We start from the raw sequence: 21201 nt of genomic DNA on the forward strand, positions 1-21201 counted from the left end.
CCTGAGGAACTATTCAAGTCATAACAAATAAACACAATTGAATAATGGTCACTGCTAAATAATAGGGATGAGCTCAAGATCTGGTCCAGATACAGTTTAAGATTTAAATTTACCTGCTTGGGCATGTGCCTTAGTGCAATATCTTTTGATATTTAAGTGGGAACCGGAGGTCATGTTAAGTAGAAATATTTGTACCGTTGATTAGTTGTTGGAGAAAGGAAGAGCTCAGCAATTAGGTGATGGCAGGAAAGACTATCCTGAATAGATGAGTTTGCAGGGATCACCTGAAGCATACAGACAGGGAAATAGCCATATAGATTGGTGTAGGGAATCTGAGAGGATGGGATAGTCCATGGGAAAATCCCAGAGGACAGCATGGGATGAAGTGTTGAGGGAGCTAGCGAACAGGAGTTCTTGGAAGCAGAGAACAGGGTGGTTTATTTGATACTATATGATAAGGTTAATGATGTAGCCAGAGGCAGAGTTGTGGGAAGCTTTTTATGCCCTTAGTATTTTGAATTTGATTTGTTGGGAGAACGGAAGCCAAGGAGAGATTGGCAGAGATCGGGTGGCTGACACCTCTACTAGTAAATGGTTGGTAAGGGGGATACAACTGGCAGTAGCGAATCAGATAGACTGAAGGGGGAATGGTCTGTTTAGAGGCAGGCCATAGAGTAAGGAGTTGCAATAGTCGAGAGATATCACGGGAGTGAAGTGGAAGTTTGGTGGTGTCATTGGTAAAAATGGGGCATTCTTTGGAATTCTTATTGTGGGGAAGGTAGCGAGATTTAGAGAGTAAATAGTTGTGGGGCTGACAAAAGGGTACATAAAGAATTACAGCTTGCACCGGGCATGAGGGAAGGGAACAATATAACGCAGGTTAGCTTACCATTCCCTCTCTTTGCTCTGAATTGCACAGGGTACTTCCAATTTTGCTGATATCAACTCTCAAGAGAAGCCTAAACCACTAGGCTCTATCGTTAACTTGTGCAGCAAATCCACGTCAATAAAGCTCCCTTATGAATGTAATCCATTACTTTATAAAGCATTAGAGCAGCATCACTATGAAGAATGACTATATAAAACCGACTCTGGTGGGACTCAAACCCACAACCTTTGAATTACTACACCAACTAGAAGTCCAATGCGCTATCCATTGCGCCACAGAGCCCTCTCTGAAGACTTTGTTAGAGGAACTTGCCTGAGGAACTATTCAAGTCATAACAAATAAACACAATTGAATAATGGTCACTGCTAAATAATAGGGATGAGCTCAAGATCTGGTCCAGATACAGTTTAAGATTTAAATTTACCTGCTTGGGCATGTGCCTTAGTGCAATATCTTTTGATATTTAAGTGGGAACCGGAGGTCATGTTAAGTAGAAATATTTGTACCGTTGATTAGTTGTTGGAGAAAGGAAGAGCTCAGCAATTAGGTGATGGCAGGAAAGACTATCCTGAATAGATGAGTTTGCAGGGATCACCTGAAGCATACAGACAGGGAAATAGCCATATAGATTGGTGTAGGGAATCTGAGAGGATGGGATAGTCCATGGGAAAATCCCAGAGGACAGCATGGGATGAAGTGTTGAGGGAGCTAGCGAACAGGAGTTCTTGGAAGCAGAGAACAGGGTGGTTTATTTGATACTATATGATAAGGTTAATGATGTAGCTAGAGGCAGAGTTGTGGGAAGCTTTTTATGCCCTTAGTATTTTGAATTTGATTTGTTGGGAGAACGGAAGCCAAGGAGAGATTGGCAGAGATCGGGTGGCTGACACCTCTACTAGTAAATGGTTGGTAAGGGGGATACAACTGGCAGTAGCGAATCAGATAGACTGAAGGGGGAATGGTCTGTTTAGAGGCAGGCCATAGAGTAAGGAGTTGCAATAGTCGAGAGATATCACGGGAGTGAAGTGGAAGTTTGGTGGTGTCATTGTTAAAAATGGGGCATTCTTTGGAATTCTTATTGTGGGGAAGGTAGCGAGATTTAGACAGTAAATAGTTGTGGGGCTGACAAAAGGGTACATAAAGAATTACAGCTTGCACCGGGCATGAGGGAAGGGAACAATATAACGCAGGTTAGCTTACCATTCCCTCTCTTTGCTCTGAATTGCACAGGGTACTTCCAATTTTGCTGATATCAACTCTCAAGAGAAGCCTAAACCACTAGGCTCTATCGTTAACTTGTGCAGCAAATCCACGTCAATAAAGCTCCCTTATGAATGTAATCCATTACTTTATAAAGTATTAGAGCAGCATCACTATGAAGAATGACTATATAAAACCGACTCTGGTGGGACTCGAACCCACAACCTTTGAATTACTACACCAACTAGAAGTCCAATGCGCTATCCATTGCGCCACAGAGCCATCTCTGAACACTTTGTTAGAGCAACTTGCCTGAGGAACTATTCAAGTCGTAACAAATAAACACAATTGAATAATGGTCACTGCTAAATAATAGGGATGAGCTCAAGATCTGGTCCAGATACAGTTTAAGATTTAAATTTACCTGCTTGGGCATGTGCCTTAGTGCAATATCTTTTGATATTTAAGTGGGAACCGGAGGTCATGTTAAGTAGAAATATTTGTACCGTTGATTAGTTGTTGGAGAAAGGAAGAGCTCAGCAATTAGGTGATGGCAGGAAAGACTATCCTGAATAGATGAGTTTGCAGGGATCACCTGAAGCATACAGACAGGGAAATAGCCATATAGATTGGTGTAGGGAATTTGAGAGGATGGGATAGTCCATGGGAAAATCCCAGAGGACAGCATGGGATGAAGTGTTGAGGGAGCTAGCGAACAGGAGTTCTTGGAAGCAGAGAACAGGGTGGTTTATTTGATACTATATGATAAGGTTAATGATGTAGCTAGAGGCAGAGTTGTGGGAAGCTTTTTATGCCCTTAGTATTTTGAATTTGATTTGTTGGGAGAACGGAAGCCAAGGAGAGATTGGCAGAGATCGGGTGGCTGACACCTCTACTAGTAAATGGTTGGTAAGGGGGATACCACTGGCAGTAGCGAATCAGATAGACTGAAGGGCGAATGGTCTGTTTAGAGGCAGGCCATAGAGTAAGGAGTTGCAATAGTCGAGAGATATCACGGGAGTGAAGTGGAAGTATGGTGGTGTCATTGGTAAAAATGGGGCATTCTTTGGAATTCTTATTGTGGGGAAGGTAGCGAGATTTAGACAGTAAATAGTTGTGGGGCTGACAAAAGGGTACATAAAGAATTACAGCTTGCACCGGGCATGAGGGAAGGGAACAATATAATGCAGGTTAGCTTACCATTCCCTCTCTTTGCTCTGAATTGCACAGGGTACTTCCAATTTTGCTGATATCAACTCTCAAGAGAAGCCTAAACCACTAGGCTCTATCGTTAACTTGTGCAGCAAATCCACGTCAATAAAGCTCCCTTATGAATGTAATCCATTACTTTATAAAGCATTAGAGCAGCATCACTATGAAGAATGACTATATAAAACCGACTCTGGTGGGACTCGAACCCACAACCTTTGAATTACTACACCAACTAGAAGTCCAATGCGCTATCCATTGCGCCACAGAGCCCTCTCTAAAGACTTTGTTAGAGGAACTTGCCTGAGGAACTATTCAAGTCGTGACAAATAAACACAATTGAATAATGGTCACTGCTAAATAATAGGAATGAGCTCAAGATCTGGTCCAGATACAGTTTAAGATTTAAATTTACCTGCTTGGGCATGTGCCTTAGTGCAATATCTTTTGATATTTAAGTGGGAACCGGAGGTCATGTTAAGTAGAAATATTTGTACCGTTGATTAGTTGTTGGAGAAAGGAAGAGCTCAGCAATTAGGTGATGGCAGGAAAGACTATCCTGAATAGATGAGTTTGCAGGGATCACCTGAAGCATACAGACAGGGAAATAGCCATATAGATTGGTGTAGGGAATCTGAGAGGATGGGATAGTCCATGGGAAAATCCCAGAGGACAGCATGGGATGAAGTGTTGAGGGAGCTAGCGAACAGGAGTTCTTGGAAGCAGAGAACAGGGTGGTTTATTTGATACTATATGATAAGGTTAATGATGTAGCTAGAGGCAGAGTTGTGGGAAGCTTTTTATGCCCTTAGTATTTTGAATTTGATTTGTTGGGAGAACGGAAGCCAAGGAGAGATTGGCAGAGATCGGGTGGCTGACACCTCTACTAGTAAATGGTTGGTAAGGGGGATACAACTGGCAGTAGCGAATCAGATAGACTGAAGGGGGAATGGTCTGTTTAGAGGCAGGCCACAGAGTAAGGAGTTGCAATAGTCCAGAGATATCACGGGAGTGAAGTGGAAGTTTGGTGGTGTCATTGGTAAAAATGGGGCATTCTTTGGAATTCTTATTGTGGGGAAGGTAGCGAGATTTAGACAGTAAATAGTTGTGGGGCTGACAAAAGGGTACATAAAGAATTACAGCTTGCACCGGGCATGAGGGAAGGGAACAATATAACGCAGGTTAGCTTACCATTCCCTCTCTTTGCTCTGAATTGCACAGGGTACTTCCAATTTTGCTGATATCAACTCTCAAGAGAAGCCTAAACCACTAGGCTCTATCGTTAACTTGTGCAGCAAATCCACGTCAATAAAGCTCCCTTATGAATGTAATCCATTACTTTATAAAGCATTAGAGCAGCATCACTATGAAGAATGACTATATAAAACCGACTCTGGTGGGACTCGAACCCACAACCTTTGAATTACTACACCAACTAGAAGTCCAATGCGCTATCCATTGCGCCACAGAGCCCTCTCTAAAGACTTTGTTAGAGGAACTTGCCTGAGGAACTATTCAAGTCGTGACAAATAAACACAATTGAATAATGGTCACTGCTAAATAATAGGAATGAGCTCAAGATCTGGTCCAGATACAGTTTAAGATTTAAATTTACCTGCTTGGGCATGTGCCTTAGTGCAATATCTTTTGATATTTAAGTGGGAACCGGAGGTCATGTTAAGTAGAAATATTTGTACCGTTGATTAGTTGTTGGAGAAAGGAAGAGCTCAGCAATTAGGTGATGGCAGGAAAGACTATCCTGAATAGATGAGTTTGCAGGGATCACCTGAAGCATACAGACAGGGAAATAGCCATATAGATTGGTGTAGGGAATTTGAGAGGATGGGATAGTCCATGGGAAAATCCCAGAGGACAGCATGGGATGAAGTGTTGAGGGAGCTAGCGAACAGGAGTTCTTGGAAGCAGAGAACAGGGTGGTTTATTTGATACTATATGATAAGGTTAATGATGTAGCTAGAGGCAGAGTTGTGGGAAGCTTTTTATGCCCTTAGTATTTTGAATTTGATTTGTTGGGAGAACGGAAGCCAAGGAGAGATTGGCAGAGATCGGGTGGCTGACACCTCTACTAGTAAATGGTTGGTAAGGGGGATACCACTGGCAGTAGCGAATCAGATAGACTGAAGGGCGAATGGTCTGTTTAGAGGCAGGCCATAGAGTAAGGAGTTGCAATAGTCGAGAGATATCATGGGAGTGAAGTGGAAGTTTGGTGGTGTCATTGGTAAAAATGGGGCATTCTTTGGAATTCTTATTGTGGGGAAGGTAGCGAGATTTAGACAGTAAATAGTTGTGGGGCTGACAAAAGGGTACATAAAGAATTACAGCTTGCACCGGGCATGAGGGAAGGGAACAATATAATGCAGGTTAGCTTACCATTCCCTCTCTTTGCTCTGAATTGCACAGGGTACTTCCAATTTTGCTGATATCAACTCTCAAGAGAAGCCTAAACCACTAGGCTCTATCGTTAACTTGTGCAGCAAATCCACGTCAATAAAGCTCCCTTATGAATGTAATCCATTACTTTATAAAGCATTAGAGCAGCATCACTATGAAGAATGACTATATAAAACCGACTCTGGTGGGACTCGAACCCACAACCTTTGAATTACTACACCAACTAGAAGTCCAATGCGCTATCCATTGCGCCACAGAGCCCTCTCTAAAGACTTTGTTAGAGGAACTTGCCTGAGGAACTATTCAAGTCGTGACAAATAAACACAATTGAATAATGGTCACTGCTAAATAATAGGAATGAGCTCAAGATCTGGTCCAGATACAGTTTAAGATTTAAATTTACCTGCTTGGGCATGTGCCTTAGTGCAATATCTTTTGATATTTAAGTGGGAACCGGAGGTCATGTTAAGTAGAAATATTTGTACCGTTGATTAGTTGTTGGAGAAAGGAAGAGCTCAGCAATTAGGTGATGGCAGGAAAGACTATCCTGAATAGATGAGTTTGCAGGGATCACCTGAAGCATACAGACAGGGAAATAGCCATATAGATTGGTGTAGGGAATTTGAGAGGATGGGATAGTCCATGGGAAAATCCCAGAGGACAGCATGGGATGAAGTGTTGAGGGAGCTAGCGAACAGGAGTTCTTGGAAGCAGAGAACAGGGTGGTTTATTTGATACTATATGATAAGGTTAATGATGTAGCTAGAGGCAGAGTTGTGGGAAGCTTTTTATGCCCTTAGTATTTTGAATTTGATTTGTTGGGAGAACGGAAGCCAAGGAGAGATTGGCAGAGATCGGGTGGCTGACACCTCTACTAGTAAATGGTTGGTAAGGGGGATACCACTGGCAGTAGCGAATCAGATAGACTGAAGGGCGAATGGTCTGTTTAGAGGCAGGCCATAGAGTAAGGAGTTGCAATAGTCGAGAGATATCATGGGAGTGAAGTGGAAGTTTGGTGGTGTCATTGGTAAAAATGGGGCATTCTTTGGAATTCTTATTGTGGGGAAGGTAGCGAGATTTAGACAGTAAATAGTTGTGGGGCTGACAAAAGGGTACATAAAGAATTACAGCTTGCACCGGGCATGAGGGAAGGGAACAATATAATGCAGGTTAGCTTACCATTCCCTCTCTTTGCTCTGAATTGCACAGGGTACTTCCAATTTTGCTGATATCAACTCTCAAGAGAAGCCTAAACCACTAGGCTCTATCGTTAACTTGTGCAGCAAATCCACGTCAATAAAGCTCCCTTATGAATGTAATCCATTACTTTATAAAGCATTAGAGCAGCATCACTATGAAGAATGACTATATAAAACCGACTCTGGTGGGACTCGAACCCACAACCTTTGAATTACTACACCAACTAGAAGTCCAATGCGCTATCCATTGCGCCACAGAGCCCTCTCTGAAGACTTTGTTAGAGGAACTTGCCTGAGGAACTATTCAAGTCGTAACAAATAAACACAATTGAATAATGGTCACTGCTAAATAATAGGGATGAGCTCAAGATCTGGTCCAGATACAGTTTAAGATTTAAATTTACCTGCTTGGGCATGTGCCTTAGTGCAATATCTTTTGATATTTAAGTGGGAACCGGAGGTCATGTTAAGTAGAAATATTTGTACCATTTCCTCTCTTTGCTCTGAATTGCACAGGGTACTTCCAATTTTGCTGATATCAACTCTCAAGAGAAGCCTAAACCACTAGGCTCTATCGTTAACTTGTGCAGCAAATCCACGTCAATAAAGCTCCCTTATGAATGTAATCCATTACTTTATAAAGCATTAGAGCAGCATCACTATGAAGAATGACTATATAAAACCGACTCTGGTGGGACTCGAACCCACAACCTTTGAATTACTACACCAACTAGAAGTCCAATGCGCTATCCATTGCGCCACAGAGCCCTCTCTAAAGACTTTGTTAGAGGAACTTGCCTGAGGAACTATTCAAGTCGTGACAAATAAACACAATTGAATAATGGTCACTGCTAAATAATAGGAATGAGCTCAAGATCTGGTCCAGATACAGTTTAAGATTTAAATTTACCTGCTTGGGCATGTGCCTTAGTGCAATATCTTTTGATATTTAAGTGGGAACCGGAGGTCATGTTAAGTAGAAATATTTGTACCGTTGATTAGTTGTTGGAGAAAGGAAGAGCTCAGCAATTAGGTGATGGCAGGAAAGACTATCCTGAATAGATGAGTTTGCAGGGATCACCTGAAGCATACAGACAGGGAAATAGCCATATAGATTGGTGTAGGGAATCTGAGAGGATGGGATAGTCCATGGGAAAATCCCAGAGGACAGCATGGGATGAAGTGTTGAGGGAGCTAGCGAACAGGAGTTCTTGGAAGCAGAGAACAGGGTGGTTTATTTGATACTATATGATAAGGTTAATGATGTAGCTAGAGGCAGAGTTGTGGGAAGCTTTTTATGCCCTTAGTATTTTGAATTTGATTTGTTGGGAGAACGGAAGCCAAGGAGAGATTGGCAGAGATCGGGTGGCTGACACCTCTACTAGTAAATGGTTGGTAAGGGGGATACAACTGGCAGTAGCGAATCAGATAGACTGAAGGGGGAATGGTCTGTTTAGAGGCAGGCCACAGAGTAAGGAGTTGCAATAGTCCAGAGATATCACGGGAGTGAAGTGGAAGTTTGGTGGTGTCATTGGTAAAAATGGGGCATTCTTTGGAATTCTTATTGTGGGGAAGGTAGCGAGATTTAGACAGTAAATAGTTGTGGGGCTGACAAAAGGGTACATAAAGAATTACAGCTTGCACCGGGCATGAGGGAAGGGAACAATATAACGCAGGTTAGCTTACCATTCCCTCTCTTTGCTCTGAATTGCACAGGGTACTTCCAATTTTGCTGATATCAACTCTCAAGAGAAGCCTAAACCACTAGGCTCTATCGTTAACTTGTGCAGCAAATCCACGTCAATAAAGCTCCCTTATGAATGTAATCCATTACTTTATAAAGCATTAGAGCAGCATCACTATGAAGAATGACTATATAAAACCGACTCTGGTGGGACTCGAACCCACAACCTTTGAATTACTACACCAACTAGAAGTCCAATGCGCTATCCATTGCGCCACAGAGCCCTCTCTGAAGACTTTGTTAGAGGAACTTGCCTGAGGAACTATTCAAGTCGTAACAAATAAACACAATTGAATAATGGTCACTGCTAAATAATAGGGATGAGCTCAAGATCTGGTCCAGATACAGTTTAAGATTTAAATTTACCTGCTTGGGCATGTGCCTTAGTGCAATATCTTTTGATATTTAAGTGGGAACCGGAGGTCATGTTAAGTAGAAATATTTGTACCGTTGATTAGTTGTTGGAGAAAGGAAGAGCTCAGCAATTAGGTGATGGCAGGAAAGACTATCCTGAATAGATGAGTTTGCAGGGATCACCTGAAGCATACAGACAGGGAAATAGCCATATAGATTGGTGTAGGGAATTTGAGAGGATGGGATAGTCCATGGGAAAATCCCAGAGGACAGCATGGGATGAAGTGTTGAGGGAGCTAGCGAACAGGAGTTCTTGGAAGCAGAGAACAGGGTGGTTTATTTGATACTATATGATAAGGTTAATGATGTAGCTAGAGGCAGAGTTGTGGGAAGCTTTTTATGCCCTTAGTATTTTGAATTTGATTTGTTGGGAGAACGGAAGCCAAGGAGAGATTGGCAGAGATCGGGTGGCTGACACCTCTACTAGTAAATGGTTGGTAAGGGGGATACAACTGGCAGTAGCGAATCAGATAGACTGAAGGGGGAATGGTCTGTTTAGAGGCAGGCCACAGAGTAAGGAGTTGCAATAGTCCAGAGATATCACGGGAGTGAAGTGGAAGTTTGGTGGTGTCATTGGTAAAAATGGGGCATTCTTTGGAATTCTTATTGTGGGGAAGGTAGCGAGATTTAGACAGTAAATAGTTGTGGGGCTGACAAAAGGGTACATAAAGAATTACAGCTTGCACCGGGCATGAGGGAAGGGAACAATATAACGCAGGTTAGCTTACCATTCCCTCTCTTTGCTCTGAATTGCACAGGGTACTTCCAATTTTGCTGATATCAACTCTCAAGAGAAGCCTAAACCACTAGGCTCTATCGTTAACTTGTGCAGCAAATCCACGTCAATAAAGCTCCCTTATGAATGTAATCCATTACTTTATAAAGCATTAGAGCAGCATCACTATGAAGAATGACTATATAAAACAGACTCTGGTGGGACTCGAACCCACAACCTTTGAATTACTACACCAACTAGAAGTCCAATGCGCTATCCATTGCGCCACAGAGCCCTCTCTGAAGACTTTGTTAGAGGAACTTGCCTGAGGAACTATTCAAGTCATAACAAATAAACACAATTGAATAATGGTCACTGCTAAATAATAGGGATGAGCTCAAGATCTGGTCCAGATACAGTTTAAGATTTAAATTTACCTGCTTGGGCATGTGCCTTAGTGCAATATCTTTTGATATTTAAGTGGGAACCGGAGGTCATGTTAAGTAGAAATATTTGTACCGTTGATTAGTTGTTGGAGAAAGGAAGAGCTCAGCAATTAGGTGATGGCAGGAAAGACTATCCTGAATAGATGAGTTTGCAGGGATCACCTGAAGCATACAGACAGGGAAATAGCCATATAGATTGGTGTAGGGAATTTGAGAGGATGGGATAGTCCATGGGAAAATCCCAGAGGACAGCATGGGATGAAGTGTTGAGGGAGCTAGCGAACAGGAGTTCTTGGAAGCAGAGAACAGGGTGGTTTATTTGATACTATATGATAAGGTTAATGATGTAGCTAGAGGCAGAGTTGTGGGAAGCTTTTTATGCCCTTAGTATTTTGAATTTGATTTGTTGGGAGAACGGAAGCCAAGGAGAGATTGGCAGAGATCGGGTGGCTGACACCTCTACTAGTAAATGGTTGGTAAGGGGGATACCACTGGCAGTAGCGAATCAGATAGACTGAAGGGCGAATGGTCTGTTTAGAGGCAGGCCATAGAGTAAGGAGTTGCAATAGTCGAGAGATATCATGGGAGTGAAGTGGAAGTTTGGTGGTGTCATTGGTAAAAATGGGGCATTCTTTGGAATTCTTATTGTGGGGAAGGTAGCGAGATTTAGACAGTAAATAGTTGTGGGGCTGACAAAAGGGTACATAAAGAATTACAGCTTGCACCGGGCATGAGGGAAGGGAACAATATAATGCAGGTTAGCTTACCATTCCCTCTCTTTGCTCTGAATTGCACAGGGTACTTCCAATTTTGCTGATATCAACTCTCAAGAGAAGCCTAAACCACTAGGCTCTATCGTTAACTTGTGCAGCAAATCCACGTCAATAAAGCTCCCTTATGAATGTAATCCATTACTTTATAAAGCATTAGAGCAGCATCACTATGAAGAATGACTATATAAAACCGACTCTGGTGGGACTCGAACCCACAACCTTTGAATTACTACACCAACTAGAAGTCCAATGCGCTATCCATTGCGCCACAGAGCCCTCTCTAAAGACTTTGTTAGAGGAACTTGCCTGAGGAACTATTCAAGTCGTGACAAATAAACACAATTGAATAATGGTCACTGCTAAATAATAGGAATGAGCTCAAGATCTGGTCCAGATACAGTTTAAGATTTAAATTTACCTGCTTGGGCATGTGCCTTAGTGCAATATCTTTTGATATTTAAGTGGGAACCGGAGGTCATGTTAAGTAGAAATATTTGTACCGTTGATTAGTTGTTGGAGAAAGGAAGAGCTCAGCAATTAGGTGATGGCAGGAAAGACTATCCTGAATAGATGAGTTTGCAGGGATCACCTGAAGCATACAGACAGGGAAATAGCCATATAGATTGGTGTAGGGAATCTGAGAGGATGGGATAGTCCATGGGAAAATCCCAGAGGACAGCATGGGATGAAGTGTTGAGGGAGCTAGCGAACAGGAGTTCTTGGAAGCAGAGAACAGGGTGGTTTATTTGATACTATATGATAAGGTTAATGATGTAGCTAGAGGCAGAGTTGTGGGAAGCTTTTTATGCCCTTAGTATTTTGAATTTGATTTGTTGGGAGAACGGAAGCCAAGGAGAGATTGGCAGAGATCGGGTGGCTGACACCTCTACTAGTAAATGGTTGGTAAGGGGGATACAACTGGCAGTAGCGAATCAGATAGACTGAAGGGGGAATGGTCTGTTTAGAGGCAGGCCATAGAGTAAGGAGTTGCAATAGTCCAGAGATATCACGGGAGTGAAGTGGAAGTTTGGTGGTGTCATTGGTAAAAATGGTGCATTCTTTGGAATTCTTATTGTGGGGAAGGTAGCGAGATCTAGAGAGTAAATAGTTGTGGGGCTGACAAAAGGGTACATAAAGAATTACAGCTTGCACCGGGCATGAGGGAAGGGAACAATATAACGCAGGTTAGCTTACCATTCCCTCTCTTTGCTCTGAATTGCACAGGGTACTTCCAATTTTGCTGATATCAACTCTCAAGAGAAGCCTAAACCACTAGGCTCTATCGTTAACTTGTGCAGCAAATCCACGTCAATAAAGCTCCCTTATGAATGTAATCCATTACTTTATAAAGCATTAGAGCAGCATCACTATGAAGAATGACTATATAAAACCGACTCTGGTGGGACTCGAACCCACAACCTTTGAATTACTACACCAACTAGAAGTCCAATGCGCTATCCATTGCGCCACAGAGCCCTCTCTGAAGACTTTGTTAGAGGAACTTGCCTGAGGAACTATTCAAGTCGTAACAAATAAACACAATTGAATAATGGTCACTGCTAAATAATAGGGATGAGCTCAAGATCTGGTCCAGATACAGTTTAAGATTTAAATTTACCTGCTTGGGCATGTGCCTTAGTGCAATATCTTTTGATATTTAAGTGGGAACCGGAGGTCATGTTAAGTAGAAATATTTGTACCGTTGATTAGTTGTTGGAGAAAGGAAGAGCTCAGCAATTAGGTGATGGCAGGAAAGACTATCCTGAATAGATGAGTTTGCAGGGATCACCTGAAGCATACAGACAGGGAAATAGCCATATAGATTGGTGTAGGGAATCTGAGAGGATGGGATAGTCCATGGGAAAATCCCAGAGGACAGCATGGGATGAAGTGTTGAGGGAGCTAGCAAACAGGAGTTCTTGGAAGCAGAGAACAGGGTGGTTTATTTGATACTATATGATAAGGTTAATGATGTAGCTAGAGGCAGAGTTGTGGGAAGCTTTTTATGCTCTTAGTATTTTGAATTTGATTTGTTGGGAGAACGGAAGCCAAGGAGAGATTGGCAGAGATCGGGTGGCTGACACCTCTACTAGTAAATGGTTGGTAAGGGGGATACAACTGGCAGTAGCGAATCAGATAGACTGAAGGGGGAATGGTCTGTTTAGAGGCAGGCCATAGAGTAAGGAGTTGCAATAGTCGAGAGATATCACGGGAGTGAAGTGGAAGTTTGGTGGTGTCATTGGTAAAAATGGGGCATTCTTTGGAATTCTTATTGTGGGGAAGGTAGCGAGATTTAGACAGTAAATAGTTGTGGGGCTGACAAAAGGGTACATAAAGAATTACAGCTTGCACCGGGCATGAGGGAAGGGAACAATATAACGCAGGTTAGCTTACCATTCCCTCTCTTTGCTCTGAATTGCACAGGGTACTTCCAATTTTGCTGATATCAACTCTCAAGAGAAGCCTAAACCACTAGGCTCTATCGTTAACTTGTGCAGCAAATCCACGTCAATAAAGCTCCCTTATGAATGTAATCCATTACTTTATAAAGCATTAGAGCAGCATCACTATGAAGAATGACTATATAAAACCAACTCTGGTGGGACTCGAACCCACAACCTTTGAATTACTACACCAACTAGAAGTCCAATGCGCTATCCATTGCGCCACAGAGCCCTCTCTGAAGACTTTGTTAGAGGAACTTGCCTGAGGAACTATTCAAGTCGTAACAAATAAACACAATTGAATAATGGTCACTGCTAAATAATAGGGATGAGCTCAAGATCTGGTCCAGATACAGTTTAAGATTTAAATTTACCTGCTTGGGCATGTGCCTTAGTGCAATATCTTTTGATATTTAAGTGGGAACCGGAGGTCATGTTAAGTAGAAATATTTGTACCGTTGATTAGTTGTTGGAGAAAGGAAGAGCTCAGCAATTAGGTGATGGCAGGAAAGACTATCCTGAATAGATGAGTTTGCAGGGATCACCTGAAGCATACAGACAGGGAAATAGCCATATAGATTGGTGTAGGGAATCTGAGAGGATGGGATAGTCCATGGGAAAATCCCAGAGGACAGCATGGGATGAAGTGTTGAGGGAGCTAGCGAACAGGAGTTCTTGGAAGCAGAGAACAGGGTGGTTTATTTGATACTATATGATAAGGTTAATGATGTAGCTAGAGGCAGAGTTGTGGGAAGCTTTTTATGCCCTTAGTATTTTGAATTTGATTTGTTGGGAGAACGGAAGCCAAGGAGAGATTGGCAGAGATCGGGTGGCTGACACCTCTACTAGTAAATGGTTGGTAAGGGGGATACAACTGGCAGTAGCGAATCAGATAGACTGAAGGGCGAATGGTCTGTTTAGAGGCAGGCCATAGAGTAAGGAGTTGTAATAGTCGAGAGATATCACGGGAGTGAAGTGGAAGTTTGGTGGTGTCATTGGTAAAAATGGGGCATTCTTTGGAATTCTTATTGTGGGGAAGGTAGCGAGATTTAGACAGTAAATAGTTGTGGGGCTGACAAAAGGGTACATAAAGAATTACAGCTTGCACCGGGCATGAGGGAAGGGAACAATATAACGCAGGTTAGCTTACCATTCCCTCTCTTTGCTCTGAATTGCACAGGGTACTTCCAATTTTGCTGATATCAACTCTCAAGAGAAGCCTAAACCACTAGGCTCTATCGTTAACTTGTGCAGCAAATCCACGTCAATAAAGCTCCCTTATGAATGTAATCCATTACATTATAAAGCATTAGAGCAGCATCACTATGAAGAATGACTATATAAAACCGACTCTGGTGGGACTCGAACCCACAACCTTTGAATTACTACACCAACTAGAAGTCCAATGCGCTATCCATTGCGCCACAGAGCCCTCTCTGAAGACTTTGTTAGAGGAACTTGCCTGAGGAACTATTCAAGTCATAACAAATAAACACAATTGAATAATGGTCACTGCTAAATAATAGGGATGAGCTCAAGATCTGGTCCAGATACAGTTTAATATTTAAATTTACCTGCTTGGGCATGTGCCTTAGTGCAATATCTTTTGATATTTAAGTGGGAACCGGAGGTCATGTTAACTAGAAATATTTGTACCGTTGATTAGTTGTTGGAGAAAGGAAGAGCTCAGCAATTAGGTGATGGCAGGAAAGACTATCCTGAATAGATGAGTTTGCAGGGATCACCTGAAGCATACAGACAGGGAAATAGCCATATAGATTTGTGTAGGGAATCTGAGAGGATGGGATAGTCCATGGGAAAATCCCAGAGGACAGCATGGGATGAAGTGTTGAGGGAGCTAGCAAACAGGAGTTCTTGGAAGCAGAGAACAGGGTGGTTTATTTGATACTATATGATAAGGTTAATGATGTAGCTAGAGGCAGAGTTGTGGGAAGCTTTTTATGCCCTTAGTATTTTGAATTTGATTTGTTGGGAGAACGGAAGCCAAGGAGAGATTGGCAGAGATCGGGTGGCTGACACCTCTACTAGTAAATGGTTGGTAAGGGGGATACAACTGGCAGTAGCGAATCAGATAGACTGAAGGGGGAATGGTCTGTTTAGAGGCAGGCCATAGAGTAAGGAGTTGCAATAGTCGAGAGATATCACGGGAGTGAAGTGGAAGTTTGGTGGTGTCATTGGTAAAAATGGGGCATTCTTTGGAATTCTTATTGTGGGGAAGGTAGCGAGATTTAGACAGTAAATAGTTGTGGGGCTGACAAAAGGGTACATAAAGAATTACAGCTTGCACCGGGCATGAGGGAAGGGAACAATATAACGCAGGTTAGCTTACCATTCCCTCTCTTTGCTCTGAATTGCACAGGGTACTTCCAATTTTGCTGATATCAACTCTCAAGAGAAGCCTAAACCACTAGGCTCTATCGTTAACTTGTGCAGCAAATCCACGTCAATAAAGCTCCCTTATGAATGTAATCCATTACATTATAAAGCATTAGAGCAGCATCACTATGAAGAATGACTATATAAAACCGACTCTGGTGGGACTCGAACCCCCAACCTTTAAATTACTACACCAACTAGAAGTCCAATGCGCCACAGAGCCCTCTCTGAAGACTTTGTTAGAGGAACTTGCCTGAGGAACTATTCAAGTCGTAACAAATAAACACAATTGAATAATGGTCACTGCTAAATAATAGGGATGAGCTCAAGATCTGGTCCAGATACAGTTTAAGATTTAAATTTACCTGCTTGGGCATGTGCCTTAGTGCAATATCTTTTGATATTTAAGTGGGAACCGGAGGTCATGTTAAGTAGAAATATTTGTACCGTTGATTAGTTGTTGGAGAAAGGAAGAGCTCAGCAATTAGGTGATGGCAGGAAAGACTATCCTGAATAGATGAGTTTGCAGGGATCACCTGAAGCATACAGACAGGGAAATAGCCATATAGATTGGTGTAGGGAATTTGAGAGGATGGGATAGTCCATGGGAATATCCCAGAGGACAGCATGGGATGAAGTGTTGAGGGAGCTAGCGAGCAGGAGTTCTTGGAAGCAGAGAACAGGGTGGTTTATTTGATACTATATGATAAGGTTAATGATGTAGCTAGAGGCAGAGTTGTGGGAAGCTTTTTATGCCCTTAGTATTTTGAATTTGATTTGTTGGGAGAACGGAAGCCAAGGAGAGATTGGCAGAGATCGGGTGGCTGACACCTCTACTAGTAAATGGTTGGTAAGGGGGATACAACTGGCAGTAGCGAATCAGATAGACTGAAGGGCGAATGGTCTGTTTAGAGGCAGGCCATAGAGTAAGGAGTTGCAATAGTCGAGAGATATCACGGGAGTGAAGTGGAAGTTTGGTGGTGTCATTGGTAAAAATGGGGCATTCTTTGGAATTCTTATTGTGGGGAAGGTAGCGAGATTTAGACAGTAAATAGTTGTGGGGCTGACAAAAGGGTACATAAAGAATTACAGCTTGCACCGGGCATGAGGGAAGGGAACAATATAACGCAGGTTAGCTTACCATTCCCTCTCTTTGCTCTGAATTGCACAGGGTACTTCCAATTTTGCTGATATCAGCTCTCAAGAGAAGCCTAAACCACTAGGCTCTATCGTTAACTTGTGCAGCAAATCCACGTCAATAAAGCTCCCTTATGAATGTAATCCATTACTTTATAAAGGATTAGAGCAGCATCACTATGAAGAATGACTATATAAAACCGACTCTGGTGGGACTCGAACCCACAACCTTTGAATTACTACACCAACTAGAAGTCCAATGCGCTATCCATTGCGCCACAGAGCCCTCTCTGAAGACTTTGTTAGAGGAACTTGCCTGAGGAACTATTCAAGTCGTAACAAATAAACACAATTGAATAATGGTCACTGCTAAATAATAGGGATGAGCTCAAGATCTGGTCCAGATACAGTTTAAGATTTAAATTTACCTGCTTGGGCATGTGCCTTAGTGCAATATCTTTTGATATTTAAGTGGGAACCGGAGGTCATGTTAAGTAGAAATATTTGTACCGTTGATTAGTTGTTGGAGAAAGGAAGAGCTCAGCAATTAGGTGATGGCAGGAAAGACTATCCTGAATAGATGAGTTTGCAGGGATCACCTGAAGCATACAGACAGGGAAATAGCCATATAGATTGGTGTAGGGAATCTGAGAGGATGGGATAGTCCATGGGAAAATCCCAGAGGACAGCATGGGATGAAGTGTTGAGGGAGCTAGCGAACAGGAGTTCTTGGAAGCAGAGAACAGGGTGGTTTATTTGATACTATATGATAAGGTTAATGATGTAGCTAGAGGCAGAGTTGTGGGAAGCTTTTTATGCCCTTAGTATTTTGAATTTGATTTGTTGGGAGAACGGAAGCCAAGGAGAGATTGGCAGAGATCGGGTGGCTGACACCTCTACTAGTAAATGGTTGGTAAGGGGGATACAACTGGCAGTAGCGAATCAGATAGACTGAAGGGGGAATGGTCTGTTTAGAGGCAGGCCATAGAGTAAGGAGTTGCAATAGTCGAGAGATATCACGGGAGTGAAGTGGAAGTTTGGTGGTGTCATTGTTAAAAATGGGGCATTCTTTGGAATTCTTATTGTGGGGAAGGTAGCGAGATTTAGACAGTAACTAGTTGTGGTGCTGACAAAAGGGTACATAAAGAATTACAGCTTGCACCGGGCATGAGGGAAGGGAACAATATAACGCAGGTTAGCTTACCATTCCCTCTCTTTGCTCTGAATTGCACAGGGTACTTCCAATTTTGCTGATATCAACTCTTAAGAGAAGCCTAAACCACTAGGCTCTATCGTTAACTTGTGCAGCAAATCCACGTCAATAAAGCTCCCTTATGAATGTAATCCATTACATTATAAAGCATTAGAGCAGCATCACTATGAAGAATGACTATATAAAACCGACTCTGGTGGGACTCGAACCCACAACCTTTAAATTACTACACCAACTAGAAGTCCAATGCGCCACAGAGCCCTCTCTGAAGACTTTGTTAGAGGAACTTGCCTGAGGAACTATTCAAGTCGTAACAAATAAACACAATTGAATAATGGTCACTGCTAAATAATAGGGATGAGCTCAAGATCTGGTCCAGATACAGTTTAAGATTTAAATTTACCTGCTTGGGCATGTGCCTTAGTGCAATATCTTTTGATATTTAAGTGGGAACCGGAGGTCATGTTAAGTAGAAATATTTGTACCGTTGATTAGTTGTTGGAGAAAGGAAGAGCTCAGCAATTAGGTGATGGCAGGAAAGACTATCCTGAATAGATGAGTTTGCAGGGATCACCTGAAGCATACAGACAGGGAAATAGCCATATAGATTGGTGTAGGGAATTTGAGAGGATGGGATAGTCCATGGGAATATCCCAGAGGACAGCATGGGATGAAGTGCTGAGGGAGCTAGCGAACAGGAGTTCTTGGAAGCAGAGAACAGGGTGGTTTATTTGATACTATATGATAAGGTTAATGATGTAGCTAGAGGCAGAGTTGTGGGAAGCTTTTTATGCCCTTAGTATTTTGAATTTGATTTGTTGGGAGAACGGAAGCCAAGGAGAGATTGGCAGAGATCGGGTGGCTGACACCTCTACTAGTAAATGGTTGGTAAGGGGGATACAACTGGCAGTAGCGAATCAGATAGACTGAAGGGCGAATGGTCTGTTTAGAGGCAGGCCATAGAGTAAGGAGTTGCAATAGTCGAGAGATATCACGGGAGTGAAGTGGAAGTTTGGTGGTGTCATTGGTAAAAATGGGGCATTCTTTGGAATTCTTATTGTGGGGAAGGTAGCGAGATTTAGACAGTAAATAGTTGTGGGGCTGACAAAAGGGTACATAAAGAATTACAGCTTGCACCGGGCATGAGGGAAGGGAACAATATAACGCAGGTTAGCTTACCATTCCCTCTCTTTGCTCTGAATTGCACAGGGTACTTCCAATTTTGCTGATATCAACTCTCAAGAGAAGCCTAAACCACTAGGCTCTATCGTTAACTTGTGCAGCAAATCCACGTCAATAAAGCTCCCTTATGAATGTAATCCATTACTTTATAAAGGATTAGAGCAGCATCACTATGAAGAATGACTATATAAAACCGACTCTGGTGGGACTTGAACCCACAACCTTTGAATTACTACACCAACTAGAAGTCCAATGTGCTATCCATTGCGCCACAGAGCCCTCTCTGAAGATTTTGTTAGAGGAACTTGCCTGAGGAACTTGCCTGAGGAACTTGCCTGAGGAACTATTCAAGTCGTAACAAATAAACACAATTGAATAATGGTCACTGCTAAATAATAGGGATGAGCTCAAGATCTGGTCCAGATACAGTTTAAGATTTAAATTTACCTGCTTGGGCATGTGCCTTAGTGCAATATCTTTTGATATTTAAGTGGGAACCGGAGGTCATGTTAAGTAGAAATATTTTTACTGTTGATTAGTTGTTGGAGAAAGGAAGAGCTCAGCAATTAGGTGATGGCAGGAAATACTATCCTGAATAGATGAGTTTGCAGGGATCACCTGAAGCATACAGACAGGGAAATAGCCATATAGATTGGTTTAGGGAATCTGAGAGGATGGGATAGTCCATGGGAAAATCCCAGAGGACAGCATGGGATGAAGTGTTGAGGGAGCTAGCGAACAGGAGTTCTTGGAAGCAGAGAACAGGGTGGTTTATTTGATACTATATGATAAGGTTAATGATGTAGCTAGAGGCAGAGTTGTGGGAAGCTTTTTATGCCCTTAGTATTTTGAATTTGATTTGTTGGGAGAACGGAAGCCAAGGAGAGATTGGCAGAGATCGGGTGGCTGACACCTCTACTAGTAAATGGTTGGTAAGGGGGATACAACTGGCAGTAGCGAATCAGATAGACTGAAGGGCGAATGGTCTGTTTAGAGGCAGGCCATAGAGTAAGGAGTTGCAATAGTCGAGAGATATCACGGGAGTGAAGTGGAAGTTTGGTGGTGTCATTGGTAAAAATGGGGCATTCTTTGGAATTCTTATTGTGGGGAAGGTAGCGAGATTTAGACAGTAAATAGTTGTGGGGCTGACAAAAGGGTACATAAAGAATTACAGCTTGCACCGGGCATGAGGGAAGGGAACAATATAACGCAGGTTAGCTTACCATTTCCTCTCTTTGCTCTGAATTGCACAGGGTACTTCCAATTTTGCTGATATCAACTCTCAAGAGAAGCCTAAACCACTAGGCTCTATCGTTAACTTGTGCAGCAAATCCATGTCAATAAAGCTCCCTTATGAATGTAATCCATTACTTTATAAAGCATTAGAGCAGCATCACTATGAAGAATGACTATATAAAACCGACTCTGGTGGGACTCGAACCCACAACCTTTGAATTACTACACCAACTAGAAGTCCAATGCGCTATCCATTGCGCCACAGAGCCCTCTCTGAAAACTTTGTTAGAGGAACTTGCCTGAGGAACTATTCAAGTCGTAACAAATAAACACAATTGAATAATGGTCACTGCTAAATAATAGGGATGAGCTCAAGATCTGGTCCAGATACAGTTTAAGATTTAAATTTACCTGCTTGGGCATGTGCCTTAGTGCAATATCTTTTGATATTTAAGTGGGAACCGGAGGTCATGTTAAGTAGAAATATTTGTACCGTTGATTAGTTGTTGGAGAAAGGAAGAGCTCAGCAATTAGGTGATGGCAGGAAAGACTATCCTGAATAGATGAGTTGGCAGGGATCACCTGAAGCAT

At 42.4% G+C, this 21201-nt stretch overlaps 16 non-coding genes across 16 annotated transcripts; all 16 read right to left on the reverse strand.

Moving 5' to 3' along the window:
- Positions 1–1086: 1086 nt before the first annotated feature.
- TRNAR-UCU (transfer RNA arginine (anticodon UCU)) lies at positions 1087–1171 on the reverse strand. Its single transcript is given in 2 exon segments — positions 1087–1122; positions 1135–1171. It is a non-coding gene; the product is annotated as a tRNA-Arg (tRNA).
- A 1115-nt stretch (positions 1172–2286) lies between these two features.
- TRNAR-UCU (transfer RNA arginine (anticodon UCU)) lies at positions 2287–2371 on the reverse strand. The gene is given in 2 exon segments: positions 2287–2322; positions 2335–2371. It is a non-coding gene; the product is annotated as a tRNA-Arg (tRNA).
- Positions 2372–3486: 1115 nt separating this feature from the next.
- Positions 3487–3571, reverse strand: TRNAR-UCU (transfer RNA arginine (anticodon UCU)). Its single transcript is given in 2 exon segments — positions 3487–3522; positions 3535–3571. It is a non-coding gene; the product is annotated as a tRNA-Arg (tRNA).
- A 1115-nt stretch (positions 3572–4686) lies between these two features.
- On the reverse strand, positions 4687–4771 carry TRNAR-UCU (transfer RNA arginine (anticodon UCU)). The gene is given in 2 exon segments: positions 4687–4722; positions 4735–4771. It is a non-coding gene; the product is annotated as a tRNA-Arg (tRNA).
- Positions 4772–5886: 1115 nt separating this feature from the next.
- TRNAR-UCU (transfer RNA arginine (anticodon UCU)) lies at positions 5887–5971 on the reverse strand. The gene is given in 2 exon segments: positions 5887–5922; positions 5935–5971. It is a non-coding gene; the product is annotated as a tRNA-Arg (tRNA).
- A 1115-nt stretch (positions 5972–7086) lies between these two features.
- TRNAR-UCU (transfer RNA arginine (anticodon UCU)) lies at positions 7087–7171 on the reverse strand. The gene is given in 2 exon segments: positions 7087–7122; positions 7135–7171. It is a non-coding gene; the product is annotated as a tRNA-Arg (tRNA).
- Positions 7172–7592: 421 nt separating this feature from the next.
- TRNAR-UCU (transfer RNA arginine (anticodon UCU)) lies at positions 7593–7677 on the reverse strand. Its single transcript is given in 2 exon segments — positions 7593–7628; positions 7641–7677. It is a non-coding gene; the product is annotated as a tRNA-Arg (tRNA).
- A 1115-nt stretch (positions 7678–8792) lies between these two features.
- Positions 8793–8877, reverse strand: TRNAR-UCU (transfer RNA arginine (anticodon UCU)). Its single transcript is given in 2 exon segments — positions 8793–8828; positions 8841–8877. It is a non-coding gene; the product is annotated as a tRNA-Arg (tRNA).
- Positions 8878–9992: 1115 nt separating this feature from the next.
- Positions 9993–10077, reverse strand: TRNAR-UCU (transfer RNA arginine (anticodon UCU)). Its single transcript is given in 2 exon segments — positions 9993–10028; positions 10041–10077. It is a non-coding gene; the product is annotated as a tRNA-Arg (tRNA).
- A 1115-nt stretch (positions 10078–11192) lies between these two features.
- TRNAR-UCU (transfer RNA arginine (anticodon UCU)) lies at positions 11193–11277 on the reverse strand. The gene is given in 2 exon segments: positions 11193–11228; positions 11241–11277. It is a non-coding gene; the product is annotated as a tRNA-Arg (tRNA).
- A 1115-nt stretch (positions 11278–12392) lies between these two features.
- On the reverse strand, positions 12393–12477 carry TRNAR-UCU (transfer RNA arginine (anticodon UCU)). Its single transcript is given in 2 exon segments — positions 12393–12428; positions 12441–12477. It is a non-coding gene; the product is annotated as a tRNA-Arg (tRNA).
- A 1115-nt stretch (positions 12478–13592) lies between these two features.
- Positions 13593–13677, reverse strand: TRNAR-UCU (transfer RNA arginine (anticodon UCU)). The gene is given in 2 exon segments: positions 13593–13628; positions 13641–13677. It is a non-coding gene; the product is annotated as a tRNA-Arg (tRNA).
- Positions 13678–14792: 1115 nt separating this feature from the next.
- On the reverse strand, positions 14793–14877 carry TRNAR-UCU (transfer RNA arginine (anticodon UCU)). Its single transcript is given in 2 exon segments — positions 14793–14828; positions 14841–14877. It is a non-coding gene; the product is annotated as a tRNA-Arg (tRNA).
- Positions 14878–17180: 2303 nt separating this feature from the next.
- TRNAR-UCU (transfer RNA arginine (anticodon UCU)) lies at positions 17181–17265 on the reverse strand. The gene is given in 2 exon segments: positions 17181–17216; positions 17229–17265. It is a non-coding gene; the product is annotated as a tRNA-Arg (tRNA).
- A 2303-nt stretch (positions 17266–19568) lies between these two features.
- On the reverse strand, positions 19569–19653 carry TRNAR-UCU (transfer RNA arginine (anticodon UCU)). Its single transcript is given in 2 exon segments — positions 19569–19604; positions 19617–19653. It is a non-coding gene; the product is annotated as a tRNA-Arg (tRNA).
- Positions 19654–20794: 1141 nt separating this feature from the next.
- Positions 20795–20879, reverse strand: TRNAR-UCU (transfer RNA arginine (anticodon UCU)). The gene is given in 2 exon segments: positions 20795–20830; positions 20843–20879. It is a non-coding gene; the product is annotated as a tRNA-Arg (tRNA).
- Positions 20880–21201: the final 322 nt, after the last annotated feature.

This window comes from Lithobates pipiens, unplaced genomic scaffold (genome assembly GCF_037356315.1).
Source record: "Lithobates pipiens isolate NorthernLeopardFrog02 unplaced genomic scaffold, aLitPip1_a1.2 Scaffold_13, whole genome shotgun sequence".
In the NCBI taxonomy this organism is placed as follows: domain Eukaryota; kingdom Metazoa; phylum Chordata; class Amphibia; order Anura; family Ranidae; genus Lithobates; species Lithobates pipiens.